General features: G+C 37.5%; 1 non-coding gene across 1 annotated transcript; it reads left to right on the forward strand.

Annotated features, from left to right (window-relative positions):
- The first annotated feature begins 2,918 nt into the window (after positions 1-2,918).
- On the forward strand, positions 2,919-3,021 carry LOC112661942 (U6 spliceosomal RNA). Its single transcript, XR_003138100.1, has one exon. It is a non-coding gene; the product is annotated as a U6 spliceosomal RNA (small nuclear RNA).
- Positions 3,022-15,519: the final 12,498 nt, after the last annotated feature.

Raw genomic sequence — 15,519 nt, forward strand, 5'->3', positions numbered from 1 at the left:
GTGGAACTCTAATACAAGCTTTTGGGGCCCTCAAACAGGCACTCACAGTGACCTCAGCTTAGCCCTGCCAAAACTCCAGAACATCTTCTTATATGTATATGAAAGGAGGAGAATTGACCTTGGAGTCTTGATCCAAATGCTGGGAATTTCTCCATGACTAAACACATACCTACCGAAGAATCTAGATCCAGGAATGGCCTCCCTGTCTCCAAGCACTGGTGTCTGTGGCCCTACTGATAGGAGAAGCCTCTAAGTTAACCTTGGGATGAGGCATAACCATAGTACCCCATCAGGTATTGGACACCCTAAATTCTAGGGCATTTCATTGGATCTCTAATAGCAGAATTACAAAATACTAACGCCTTTTATTAGAAATCCCAGAACTAAATAATAGGCCGTGTCAGCCCCTAAATCCTGCTATCTTACTGCCACATCTCAAAACAAATGCCCCTTTGGAATCTTCTTGCCTAGAAACTATAGATTTGACTTGCAGTGCCAGCCCAGATCTTCAGGATATGTCTCTAGGCAACCTGGAAGCTGTGTGGTTCATGGATGGCACCAGCTTCATAGTAGGACTACGGGTCCCTGGCTATGCTATTGTTAGCTTAACTGAAGTTATTGAGCCAAGACCTCTGCCAGGTGCCACTACCTCAGCACAAAAGGCAGAACGGATTGTTCTTACTCAAACCCTCCAATTGGGCACAAAAATGAAACTAAACGTATACGCTGATTCAGCTTCTGCCTTCCATGCAGTCCGCGCCCATGCTGCTATTTGGAGAGAGAGGAGCCTCCTTACAACCCAAAATACCCCAATTAAACATGCCTCTGAAATTTTGGCCCTGCTAGAGGCAGTTATGCTTCCTGCCCAAATAGCTATTATTCATTGCAAAGCGCATCAAAAGGATAATGACTCAGTCTCTGTTGGAAACAACAGAACTGACAGACAAGCCCAGGCTGCTCCTTCAAGCCACTTTGCTTCCCAGTCTAAATCCCTTTTCCCTATGATATATTCAGGAAGGAACCCAATGGGCATTTAAAAAGGGCTTTCCCATACTCCAGAAAGTTGGCTGCAAAGCCCACATAATAAACTGTTACTCCTTGGAATGTTACAATGGAAATTTCTTAATGACTTTCATCAGGCAACCCAAGACATTCCCCAAACCCTGAGGGCTACCCCTCAGGTGTGATCCTCCTGTTGTCCCATCAAACCTGAGGGGCCCCATAAACCTCCCTCACTTCTTCAACCTATCTAGAGATGAGGGACTCTACCAGAGGAGGATTGGGAGATAGATTTTAAGCGCACACCTCACTGCAAAGGATTCAAGTATCTATTGGTCTTTGTAGACACCTTTATGGGATGGATTAGAGCCCTTTCCATTAAATCAGAGAGAGCTTCAGAGGCCACTCCCCTCCTTGATCACATCCTTTTTCTGTTTGGGGCTTCTCATTCTTTACAATGGCCCACTTTTTGTTTCTCAAATAACACAGGGAGTTAGCAAATTCCTCTAGAGAAAATACCATCTGCATGCAGCATGGCATCCGCAGTCCTCCTGCAAGGTTAGAGAGGACCAACCAAACCATAAAAAGGCTCCTCACTAAACTTATGCATGAAAGTCAACAGTTTTGGCTGGTATTCCTTCCCCTTGCATTATTAAGGTCACATATCACCCCCAAATCTACAACCCATCTCAGTCCATTCAAGGTTATTTATGGGAGACCCTTCCTCCAGACAGATCTTTTATTAGACCCTGAAAGTGACACTCTCACACAGTATGTTATATCCCTAGGGCAAACCGTCCCCCATGAATGACCACCAAAACCAGTACATTTGAAAACCTGACCCTTCTTTCTCAGGTAACATACATCCAAAACTTACATCTGGGGGGATCCCTGGGTGGCGCAGTGGTTTGGCGCCTGCCTTTGGCCCAGGGCACGATCCTGGAGACTCGGGATCGAATCCCACGTCGGGCTCCCGGTGCATGGAGCCTGCTTCTCCCTCTGCCTATGTCTCTGCCTCTCTCTCTCTCTCTCTCTGTGTGACTATCATAAATAAATTTTAAAAAAAAAAAATTAAAAAAAAAAAAAAAAAAAAAAACAAAACTTACATCTGGGGATTGGGTACACCTTAACACTCTGTCAGGACAAAAATCACTTGAACCTGTCTGGACTGCACCCTATCAAGTTCTCCTGACCACTCCAACAGCAGTAAAACTTCATGGCTTCTCTCTGTGGATCCATCTTTCTAGAATCGAGACTACTTAGGCCCCAGGCGAGGAGCCCTCCGCCAAGTACAGCTGTGAGCCATTGGCTATCTATACATGTTATTCCAATGAGACTCAGGTAATATACACCCAGAAGTCTAGAAGCTCATGAATTTGGCCAATCCCCATTCTCTTGTATTCAATCATTCTATATCATCTTAGAAAAACTCCCTAAATACTATCTTCCCCAAATTCTCATGATTTCTCCTTCTCAATTCCAAGACTTCATTCCCGACCTTTTCCTTCAGGCTGACCTCTCTGAATTTACTTGTTGAGAAATCCCTACTTACCTGAAGCTGTCCCTGCCCTTGGTGTTTTCTGCTCTCACAATACAAGCATCACCCCTTTCTGGGTTAATCTTTGTCTTTCCCGTTACCTTCTTTTGGTGTGTATCAAATCCTACATAAGGATTTCCATGCTCACATAATTGGCTCTAAACCTGAATAGCAAAAAGACCTGTCCGCTGTGAAATATGACCCCTGTTCTGCCCTTCTTATATTGTTTCCTGTCACTTTCCACTGGTAGTATGGAAGCACAATACCTCCTCCAAACAGCCAATTCAGCCTATTCCTCCAATTGTTGGCTATGCTTAGATGCCTCCAGGGGGGGAACTGGATCCACTTATGTGACTGCTCCTAAAGAAGGGACTCTGAGTACTTGCTTGGGCAGCATGTCTACTAAAATTGGAATGATACGGAGAAGGTTAGCCTGGCCCCTGTGCAAGGATGACACACAAATTCATGAAGTGTTCCATATTTTTTTTTAAGATTTTATTTATTTATTCATGAGAGACACAGAGAGAGGCAGAGACACAGGCAGAGGGAGAAGCAGGCTCCATGCAGGGGAGCCTGATGTGGGACTCGATCCCGGGACTCCAGGATCACGCCCTGGGCCGAAGGTAGACACTAAGCCACTGAGCCACCTGGGCTGCCCAAGTGTTCCATATTTGAAAAAAAAAAAAAAAAAAAGAGAGAGAGAGAAAAGGAAAAAAAAAGAAAGGATATTAATAAATCCTACTTGGTAACCGAAGTTCCCAAAGCTAATATGCCCCTGACAGCCTTAGGTTTTCTACAGCAGTGTCAAACAGATTTCACACCTTGCATGCCACGGATCCACTCATCTTGGGACCCCGCTTCTCAGCCATTAAGCTACCCTTACAAGCACCCATTTGCCTTATGGCCACAAGACCACAGGGAATAACAGTTAGATTCTCTAGTGCCCCCAGCCTATTCTCCTTCAATGTCTTTGGATGCAAGGAATATCACAGTTCTGCCTTGGGTGAATTCTTTCATTGCCTGCCCCACAGGCCTCCACCCAACTGGGTCTTCCCTTGACATTCTAATTAATCTCTTTACCAAATGGTTGTTCAGTCATACCCTTAGCGTTCTTTTTGGAATAAGCTTTCTCATTTTCTGCAAAATAAACAGGCTGAGAATTTTCCAAATTTTCAAGTTCTGATTGCTTTTTGTTCAATAATCCCTTCTTTATTTCATCTCTCTTCTTTTGCATTTTACTGTAAGCAGTCAGGATGAACCAAACCATTTCTTCAATACTTTGCTTGGAAATCTCCTCAGCTAAATATCCAATTTCATTGCTGCTAAGTTCTACTTTCCACGAAGCACTTGGACATGCACACAGTTCCACCAAATTCTTTGTCATTTCCTAACAATGATTGCCTTTCTTCCTGTTTCTGTTAACCTACATCTTCCCATCTAAGATCTTACCAGAATGGTCTTGACATCCATATTTTGTCCAATATTCTTTTCATGATTATTTATATATTCTCTAAGAAGATGGAAACTTTCTCTCAAGCTCTCCTCTGCTTTTTTGAGCCCCCAATCAAAATTATCTTTAGCATCCATATTTTTATCAATAGTCCCTTCTCCCCAACCTTGAGTTTTTCTAGCATGTACCTCAAAACTCTTCCAGCCTCTACCATTACCCCTTTCCAAAGGCATTTCCTTATTTGTAGGTATTTGTTACAGTATCATTCCACTTCTCAGTCCCAAAGTCTATATTAGTCAACTTGGGCTATTATAACAAATACCAGAGATGGGGTGGCTTAAATGAAAGAAATTTATTTCTAACAACTCTGGAGGCTGAAGTCTCAGATTAAAGTTCAGCAAGATTGGTTTCTGGAGAGAGATCCCTCCTTGGCTTGCAAATAGCCTCCTTCATGCTCTTTCCTCACAGGACCTTTCCTCTGTGGCATGCATGCCTCTTTTCTACTTTTCTACTCTTCTTTTAAGACTACCAACTCTACTGGATTAGGGCTCTATCCTTGCCACCTCATTTAACTTCAATTACCTCTTGGAGGCTCTATCTCTAAATACAGTCACATTGGAAGTTAGTGCTTCAACATGTGATTGGGGAGGAAGGGGACACAGTTCAGTTCCTAGCAGGACTATATATAGCATACAACTTTTTCTAAAATACAACTTGATGAAAAGGAAACAAATATTTCTGCGGTTCAATATATGGACACGAATGGACATGAATAGATAGCATGATTTCCTTTTACTATAATAAATTATCCCAGGTGGTAACCAATTATTCTAGCTAGTTAGGGTATTTTAATTAGGTACCATTATTAGCCACAATGAGGTGTAAACCTATAGTTCAACTGGTAGCTATAATAATTCTTCTCCTAACTATAAAAGAAGTATGATGCAAATTTCTTTACAGAAATGAGAAAAATATAAACTAGGTAATGTAATTGAGATTTACTTTGAAATTATGGGTAATTACTTAGAGTTTAGAGATAATTAAACCTAAAAACATGTGCCCTCTTACCTCTAGGATTATCCTTCTAGACTGATTATACACTTTTGTTCTTCCATAGAGAAGGCAGCTGAGTTGGTTACATTATTCTCTGACTCATATATATTATAATTCTCTCTGCAGACTAATGACAAGTTTTGTGATTGAGTTCACAGAAAAAATGAATTTAAACATGTCAAGTGCAAGGATTAATATATCTACTGGAACAGAATCCATGTTGTATTTTTCTCCACATGTAATATGTAGCAATAGTTTTCTTCAACAAGTGTGCCTACATTTATAATGTGCCTCCAGATGTATTTCAGTGAGGAACAAAACTGCTTCACATATCCACATGGGCTCTACATTGGACTCTACATTGTTCTCTAACTAAATCTCAAGCCATATTCATTCTTGAGCTCTCTGATACTGGCATTATCAAATTGGGCCCAAATGGGAACAGTATGGCATTTCTTAAAACAATTCACTGAGGGCTCAAGGAAGGAACTACTTACAAATATGTGAGTAATATAGATTGAAACCAAAAAGTGCTACCACCCTTAGGACCGAAGGGATTGTAGGATAGAAGTGGTTATGGAAACTGAGAAGAAAGATCCCTTTGGAGAAGACTTGAATGCCATTAGTGGAAGGGAATTACCTAAAGCATTATCTGAGACAATGCCCCTCCCTGGAGAGGGCCAGGGAAATAAATATCCTGCCATCTTTATACTCCCCTCAGCTTTATTAACAAAGCAAAATAAAACAACAGCATAAGTTTAGAGCTCTCCAGTGCCTGAAAGTCAAGGGAATCCACTTTTATAGCCTATACAGGTTAGCTTCCTGGGACAGAAAATTGGAAGGTAAAGAGTATTTTGGAGGGACAATAGCAATACCTAGCAAATGGGGCATCATTATGTTGTATTTGTGATTATCTCTCCTCATTAAGGGTGTTAGCATATGTTAGCATACCATTCCTTCTCTGTAAGCAAGCCTTCTCTTCTATTTACTTTGCTTATTCCTACTTATTCTCTGTATATCAGTTTAGAAAGTCATTTCTTTAGTTAAACCATCTTCAGCTCTTTATTAGCAAGGACATGTCAGGTGATGTTGTGATAATAATCATACTAAAATCCCAATGGTTTAATACAATAATGGTTTATATCTTACCAACAAAGCCAACTTCATGGGCCTGCAGTGTAGGCAGTCATACAGGGCCCCATACTCAAGAAGGGCCAGTGTTTGGTTTAACTGCTGTAATCATCTTGCTATTTTTAATAAGTTTTTTTTATTGTGGTAAAATATATATAACATGAATTTTGCCCTTTTTAAATGTACAATTCAATGGTATTTATCTAGTACAGTCACATTTGCATTGGGCAAATTGTGTAGCCAATCCTGTTCACTAATGGCACATTCCCATTATGAGAATCTGTTCTGACTCCTCAGAGTCATCCAGGCCTATGGGATCTCCAGAATCTTATAACTTCAGCCTCAGAAACATATGCTTCTTCCATTGCATTAGCAGGAGAAGAATCCTCCAAGAGTCAGCACACCTGCTCTTCCACTCTGTCTTAGGAAGACATGTAGTTGGAAAAGGAAAAGGAAAAGGAAAAGGAAGAGTTTGTTTGTTTTTTTAAAATATTTTATTTATTTATTTGAGAGAGAGAGAGAAAAAAAAAAAAACAGTCGAGGGGGAAGGGACAGAGGGAGAGGGAGAAGGAGGCTCTTTGCTGAGTGGGAGTCCAATGCAATATGGGGCTGGATCTCAGGACCCTGAGATCATGACCTGAGCTGGGGGCAGACACTTAACTGACTGAGCCACCTAGGCACCCCAACAAGAAGAGTATTTTAATAATCTTTCAGATATCAATGAATAATCTTTTTTTGATAATATATAACTTGATAAGTGGAATTTTCTAAAATCAAGTTGCAATGTAAAATTTGAAACCATATCAGTGAACTTTTAAAACTTGGTTACATTTGAGGCACTTGGGTGGCTCAGTGGTTGAGCATCTGCTTTGGCTCAGGTCATGATCCTTGTATCCTGGGATCAAGTCCCACATCAGGCTTCCCACAGGGAGCCTGCTTCTCTCTCTGCCTATGTCTCTACTTCTCTCTGTGTGTCTCTCATGAAAAGATAAACAACAACAAAAAAAATCTTAAAAAAACAAACCTCTGTTACATTTAAATCCATTAATCTATCATACAGTTTGAATAGATCCTTTGTCTATGTAAGATTTTAAGTAACATGCTTTGGCCATTTGGAAAATATTGACTCCTTGAGTTATGCAGATCTTCCAGCTATTGGCTCATTTTGTTACATAATATCAAATATCATTTTCAGTAGTACTAGAAAAGCCTTAAGTGTTAGGAAGTTATTAAGTTTACGGTGGTCTATGCGAATTTTCAAAAATTATAATTTTTGCCTGAAAACTCAAATGTCATCATTAATAATACTCATTTTCTTGAAGTGTTAGACTCACTTCTTTAATTTTTATTTTTTATTTTTTATTTTTACTTCTTTAATTTTTAAAAAAAGAAGTCTGTTGAGTGTTCAAATAGTACTTATTTTAAATAAACATGTTCCATTTTAAAAGCACATGTTTTATCTTGGGATTCCCATTCATATGTTGGAGTGAAGCAGAAGTGCTTTATGGGCACTTCCCATCCACTTCATCACACATAATATTAAAAAGACATGTACTCAGGGGTTGAGATTTAAGAAACCAATACTTTTTACTGTTCCATTGAATATTCTTTTTTTTTTTTTTTTAAGGGAACTGTGTGATGGCAAATATCATGGACTCAATTCTGTCCCCACCCATCCCCTACCACCCAAAATGCAAAGTGTTGAATTCCCAACCAGCACTACCTCCAAATGTGACTGTATTTGGAGACAAGGTCTTTAAAAAGGTAATTAAGTTAAAATGAGGACATTATGGTGGGCCTTTATCCAATATGACTTCTGTTCTTATAAAAGAAGGGTATTAGGATACAGAGGGAGGACCATGTAAAGACATAAGGAGTCAGCTTTCCATAAGCCATGGAAATTAACTCTGCCAATATTTTGACCTTGGACTTCCAGTCCTGAGAACTAGGAGGAAATGAATTTGTTTTTAAGTGATCTAGTCTGGGATACTTTGCTATGGTAGTCCTAACAACTAATACAGTGGGTACAGTGAGGATTACAATGACTCCTATGGTTTGGTGCTACTAACTTGATTTGCATTACAGGAGTAACAGTTTGACCCAGCTCTACTTAGGCACCATCATTGTAAAGATAGATTTGGTGAAAAAGACAAGTAATATTTTAGTATTATAATAAAAATAGTGTTGACCTCACAATCTCTCTGAAAATGTCTCAAGGACACCCAGGGCACTGGAAAGATACTTTGAGAACCACTAGGTTATCCACATTAAACACTTTACTACTATTATTATTCGCATCTGTTCCACCTGGGAGCCCACTAACTCTATCTTTTCTAAAATGTCTGATGATTTATATACATCTGGAAAGATCATAAGATACCTATTTCTGCAGGAATTTTTCAAGAATCTGTATAAAACATGATTGCTTGAAAATAATTAACATCACAGATAAGTCTCCTATATGACAATATCTCTAAATGAAAAAAAAAATGTTTTGAACACAGCTTTAAAATTCTGTGCCATTTTCCCCCCTTTATTTAATGAAAAAGAGTGGGTAGGATTGGGGCAAAATTATTCCACAACTAATTACATTTATTTTGTTGCCAACTCATTCATTGAGACTATTCTGAAACTATTTATACATTGAGAGCTTGTTAAATTTTTTTATTTTGTATTTGTGTATTTTTAAAGCATTTTCTTTCTTTCTTTTTTTTTTTTAAAGCATTTTCTTTGGGGCATATTCTGTTTCTTGCATCCCAAAGCATTATCTTTACATGGATTATTCTAATGCTTTTAATAAAAATTCTATTTTTCTTATAATTTACTCCTTTTTTTAAAAAAAGATTTTATTTATTTATTTGACAGAGAAATGGAGCCAGAGAACACAAGCAGGGGTGGGGGACAAGGAGTGCTGCAGAGCGGGAGGGCAAAGCAGACTCCCAGCTGAGCAGGGAGCCTGATGTGGGGTTCAATCCCAGGATCCTGGGATCATGACCTGAGCTGAAGGCAAACACCTAACCAACTAAGTCACCCAGGCACTCCTTACCCCTTGTTTATAATATGAACCTTAACAATATGGATAGACAATTAGGAAAAAAAATACATACTCTTATTATCATAAACAAGAAAACCAGAATTGAAATGTTAAGAAACCTGTTGCCTAGATTTCCCTGATAATTGCCACTGAGCAGTCTTTGTACCAAGGAAACCACCCATTCATCAACACCTATATGGAGAAACATAGTTTCACTCATTTAATTGCTAGGTGTCTTGTTTCCTAAGAGTAGTAGATGGAGTGATGTCTGCTGGGCTCAACTAATGTAGTGCATATTCCATAGCATAGCTGAGTCACTTTAGAGAGCAGTTCTTTTCTGGAAGCACGTGCATGAATCATTTTTAGCTCTAGGACAATTTCTTCCATATAATGCAAAACCCAGCCATTTGCTAAATGCTTAAGATGATGCAAGGATCATCTCACAGGAAAATATTGACTCTATTTGCTCCCTAAGTATATGTTGCTTAAGTGGATTGACCTCTCTAGGTAAAAAATATCCGTCTACTGCCTACAGTTTAACACCACCAATAAAATTGCCTTGAATAAGGTAATATTTACTGTGACTTCAATCCTCAGCTTTTAGAAAGGGTTTATATTAAAAAATGATCTCTTTGAAAAAGAATCCTTTGACTTTTGCAAAGCTGCAGCTGAAGATAGTGCTACTGGCCTACTTACCATGTATACAAAAAATCTCCTGCAAAATGTTTGCTTGCTTGAAATTTTAGCAGAAGAAATCTGTTTGTCTCTTCAGAGGAATTTCATGCTATTTACTTTGACATAAATAGGTAAAATGATGCGATATGATGTTTTGCTTCTGTTAGGTGGGTTTAAAGTCCAAACTTACTGTTCAAGAACCCTGTTAGCTTCTAAACACATTTCTGTTGCCTTCTATTCTGTTTCCACTACTAATTAGCTTATTTTGCAAAATGTTTAGACTTTAAGCTCTTAGAATATTTAGTCAAATGGGATGAATGCTTTTACAAGAAAAGTCACAATGCCATTCAACTTAATGTGGTAAAAATAATTCAGTGGGTGCCAGGATATTCAAATCAATTCAATATTTAGGCAGCCCTTCAATTCAGTGTTGTGTCAGAAACTGGCAGTTGCAAAAGGAGTATAAGACATGGTGTTTTAGTGTCGTACATTTTTAAATATTTCACAATTGTTATTTAGAAACCCTGTCTCAAGTCTCAAATGGTTGGGAAAATAAATATACATGTCTTCATGGGGAAAAAAATCATCTCTAATAGCACTAAATTCAAACATAGAAAAATTGAAATCCCTGATGACAAGCTATAACTAGGGAAAGATATCAAAGTGTGGAGCAGGTATAGTTTATGCCTGGGGAGCTAATCTAGCAAACTCAAGTTCAAGAGTACGTTGAATATTGCCCCTAAGTCTTACAGCAAGTTTATTTTGTCAGCATGTAGTTTTGCATGATGTTTCTACGTGTATGTTTATGAATGTGTGTGGGTATTACAAAATTAAAGTTCTTGTGTGTTTTAAAACTATGGAGTTATTTTAGAAGAGACATTTGCAGGGAATGGATGATTAATTATATTTTACCATTTCATAATTATCCATACTTAGTCTTATGCTCTAATTATTTTTCATGTTTCTAAGCTTTTCTGTAGTTGGTCTTTAAGAAGAGATAATCAACAACTCATTAGGATCCTGGGAGAAGGCAGAATGGGAGGGAGGAAAGAGAGGAAGACCAAGATTTGCTTTCAAATCCATTTTTCCCTACTAACTTTTATTGCACATTATTATCCTTGTTTTCATTCATGTATTCTTTGCAGGATATAGTTTTATTTGTTTGTGCTTCTTTTGTGGTTGTCCTCAGGCAGATTATTGTTGCAAAATTTATCAGCATTGTGTATTGTTCTTAATTTCCCCTAATGAAGTTCCTATTTGAGCCCTGGGGTCTGGTTTGGCTCTGCTGCATTCAATTGCACATGTGTGGAAAGTCGCTCTGCCCCACTTGGGGTTGTATTGTATTAATCATAATTGGTCTCATTCTGCTTGTGTCTGGTATTTCCTGTTATTGTTTCCATGAAACTATACACTTTCTAAGTGGGAATATTTCACACTCTATTGTAATTATGATATTTATTTAGCTTGTAGATTTCGGCTTATATATAGCATTCTTTATTGGGAAACTTACCACATGCCCGGCTAGTTTGGATACATAAAATTTGGAGATAGAATTGAATTTTCCCATTTACAAAAGCATAAGTCTCCTATGAGGGTGAGATGGGTACCTCCCCAGAGTGAAGAAGGAAGCTTGTCAAGTTGGCATAGAAGACTATTTGTGTTCCTTCAGGTCTTCACTAAGCCTAGGCATTCTTACTCTACCCCTTTTCATTCTAGTCACTTTGTTCTATTGTTATTTTCCAAACATTCTGTACCATTGACTATTGCACTTGCCATTTATTATTCTATATTTACTATGCTATAGCATCTCAAGTCCCCATGCTTTTGCATAGGGAAAGCAATCCCTCACATTTATCTTCTTTGTCTGGGAGGAATAGAGACTGTTTGAGGCATTCTTCATTCTGGAATGCCTATCTTAACTCTTAGAGTCTGAATTAGGCACCCACCTTCCATACGTCATAGTAACATGCTGCATGTATTTAGCATATCTTGGATTCCACTAGATTGGAAATGTTGGCTCAGTTCACTGGTTCTTTGATCAGATTGCAGTTTCCTGTGGACTAGAGTCTGTATCATGTGTACTTCCCCTCCTCCAGGATGTCTTCTACCAATCCTTTCCTTGACTCAACACTTTGTATCACTGAAATCTGCCCACACCAAAACTCTGTGCTCCCTCCTACCTGTCAACTCCTGAAATTGATTTCTGAAACACTCACAATCATACATGATTTGCTTCACTTTCTACTTTTTTTTTTTCTTTAAAGATTTCATTTGTTTGACAGAGAAAACAAGAGCACACAGTAGGCTGAAGCAGAGGGAGAAGCAGGCTTCCAGCTGAGCAAGAAGCCCAATGTGGGACTCATCCCACTACTTCATGATCATGACCCTAGCTGAAGGCAGACACTGAACTGACTGAGCCACCCAGGTGCCCCCACTTTCTATTTCTAATACAGTTCACTCTATGCTTTATATTGCCTCCAAATAGTTCATAATGAGATTGTACGATTTATTGCTGCCAGGCCTTGCTATATTGTGCCAAGCAAAATCCTGTGTATACAATATTTATTTATTAATTTAAAAATATTTGGTTATTTGAAGAACAAAATATCCATTCATTCATATATACATATGAACATATTATATGTATGTGATGTACATAATACATATTTGTATATGTGTACAGGAGTATATGTCTACATATAAATATATATAAAATGAGCATGCATACACATATATGCAAATATAAGTGCATATATATACACATAAATGTACATTATATGAATACATACATATAAGTACATATATAATATGTCTAGAGAAATAGAAATTATTGGAAGCATTATTCTGTCTGGAATGTCTGTCTTGACCCTGATAATCATTCTTAGTGTCTCTTTTCCATAGTCTATGAATCTATTCATCATACCTTAGATTCTATTGATTTGAAATTATTTATATATGTATACGGATATATGTATGTGTGCATGTGCATATGTGTATATGTATACGTGTCTACATGCATGGATATGTGAATTTCCTACAGATAGTAGGAATCTTTTTAGCTATGTATTTTAAGCATTATGATTCTTTTTATTTGGCTTGTTATTAGAACAGATTCAAAATATCTTTCCACTTCAGATTCATTGATGAAAACAGATCTTATAATCATTATATATTTTAACCTTTTAAATAATAACTATTTAAATGATTTTAGTAAGAATTATATGGTATTAAATATTTAGCACACATAGCTCTTTAAATTTATCATCATATGTATATGGGTGTTTGTGTTATACATTTTAGGTATAGTGTAGAATACCTTAAATGCCAGGAAAACATTCAGAAAAAATTAATATCATCAACATTAATGAAAACAAGGCTTAATCCTTAATAGATAATTACTTGCACAAGAAATGCTTGCACATTTATTGAGATTTTTTAATCCTTCTTCTTAAGCTGAATGCTACTCTCCATTTATGTCTTTTTTGAAAGGCTGCTTCCATTTGTCTATTCCATCCTTTTTATTAGAATAATGATTACCATAGGCAATTATTCTCAAATCACCTATGTTGGGACATTTTAATCTATTGATTGCATTCATCTACCATCTCAAAATTAATTAAGTGAATTTAAATTCTAACTCCCCCATTCCACATTAATTTCTCTTATATTCTTTTATATTCAATGCCAGTGAAAGTTCATATAATGGTAATCCTCAATTTCTCTTTTGTATTTTTATATTTATCTCTTCTATGTACACTGATTTTCATCATTACTAATTCACTGCATTTTGCCTTCCACCAAGACTTAGTTCTATATTCTCTTACCAAAAATCATTAAGTCTTCTCTCCCTAAATTTTGTGTGAGCTACAATTTTTTTGTTAATTTTCTTATTTTTTATTATTTTTAACAAACTTTCATTTGAAGTGGAACTTCACAGTAATCATAAAGGGGTCTCAAAAGTGAATAAATCATACTTTTGTGAGAGTTGGGAGTTGGGCAGGGGGAGACAATGAGTGTATTTACCTGCTTTAGTTTTAGTATAATGATTTGGAGACTTAATGGTATACAAAAGGATTGTGGAAAAGCTGAAGAACATAATGCAATCGTTCCTATTGCTCAAGTGGTGAGCACTGATCTCAATTAAGTACTTAAAGTCTGTCATAAGTGGGAAGGATACACGCAATTTGTCACTGAACATCTTTTCTTTGTTATTTCCACAGAATACCTGAGATTCGCACATTTCTTTCTCATGAGTTGATAGTGACTTTAAAAAACTACAGCAAGAAAAAGGCAAAACCACAGCAAGGGTCTTTTGGGGTCACAAATATAGAGCCTAGGGACAGAATGATGTTTCTCAAAGTGGGTGTCCCAAAGTACTAGTTCCATAAGATGCCTCAGGACAAAGGGTTTTATGTCATATTAAATTTGAGCAAATTTGGGGCGCCTGGGTGGCTCAGTGGTTGAGCATCTGCCTTTGGCTCAAGTCATGATCCTGGGGTTCTGGGATTAAGTCCTGCTTTGGGTTCCCAGAGGGAAGCCTGCTGCTTTTCCCTCTGCCTATGTCTCTGCCTCTCTTTCTGTGTCTCTCATGAATAAATAAAATAAAAATCTTTAAAAAAAAATTTGAGCAAATTTGAAATCTCTTTACATGTTCACCCTTTGTTTTCTTTTTTATTTCCAAAATACCCATTAAAATTCCAGACTATTTTGAGAAAGACTAGAATATGGACAATATGATATGGTGAGGGAGTATGAATGAAACTAATGCAGATTTTATTGCTTGCAAATGTATTTGGAAGCCTAGCTCATTACCTCTTTCTGCTTAGCTCAAAAACATTCATCAAAAAGATACTTTCCCAAAGATCAGGGCCATACTAAAAGAAGATACTCACTTATTTATGAAAGCAAAAGATATTTCTCTTTTAACTTCTGTATAATGCTTAGCACAATATTTCAGTACTTGCTTGAAAAACGAATGAATAAATAAATAACCAAAACAAAAAACAAACCATTTGTCAGAAACAAATTATTCAGAAATGTTGTCTAAAGAAACACTGTGTAAAAATTGTCCCAAAAAAGTTGTCTACTACATAGAAGCTGAATACATCAAAGCATTTAATAGGCAAATGGTGCTACGTTGTAATGTTCTGAGGGCAGTTACAGTGACCTGAAAATTCCCTATCATGGACATTGACCTGCACCCAAGGTCACTGTCTCTGAATCACAAACACAAGTGCCTTCCCCCGTCTAACTGCCAAGAGGACTGAATATATGTCTTGTAGCTTGACTGCTGCCAGGGCTAGAAGATACAAAGGCAGATCACATATAGCCTTATAATTGTCCTGTATCTGTCTCTAGGGTTCTTGACAGCTTTGCAACCATCTCTTATACCAAATTCCTTCTCTGGACCTGAAGCAAACTCTCTCTGAGGTTGAAAACTAAAACTAAGACTCCACTAAATTCATCGAGATGAAAGAGCCCTTGAGAACTTTTTGAGACAGCATGCTATATTCCCGTCCTAGTAAGTTTTCCTACCTGGCTTTTCTTGTAAATTCTTGCAACTGGCTTTGCTAGTTACTGAAGTTTTATTTCAGATCTGTGTTATGAAGTGAAATTTAGCATGAACTTGGCCAATCTTCT

This window comes from Canis lupus, chromosome 31 (genome assembly GCF_003254725.2).
Source record: "Canis lupus dingo isolate Sandy chromosome 31, ASM325472v2, whole genome shotgun sequence".
NCBI classification, from domain to species: Eukaryota; Metazoa; Chordata; class Mammalia; order Carnivora; family Canidae; genus Canis; species Canis lupus.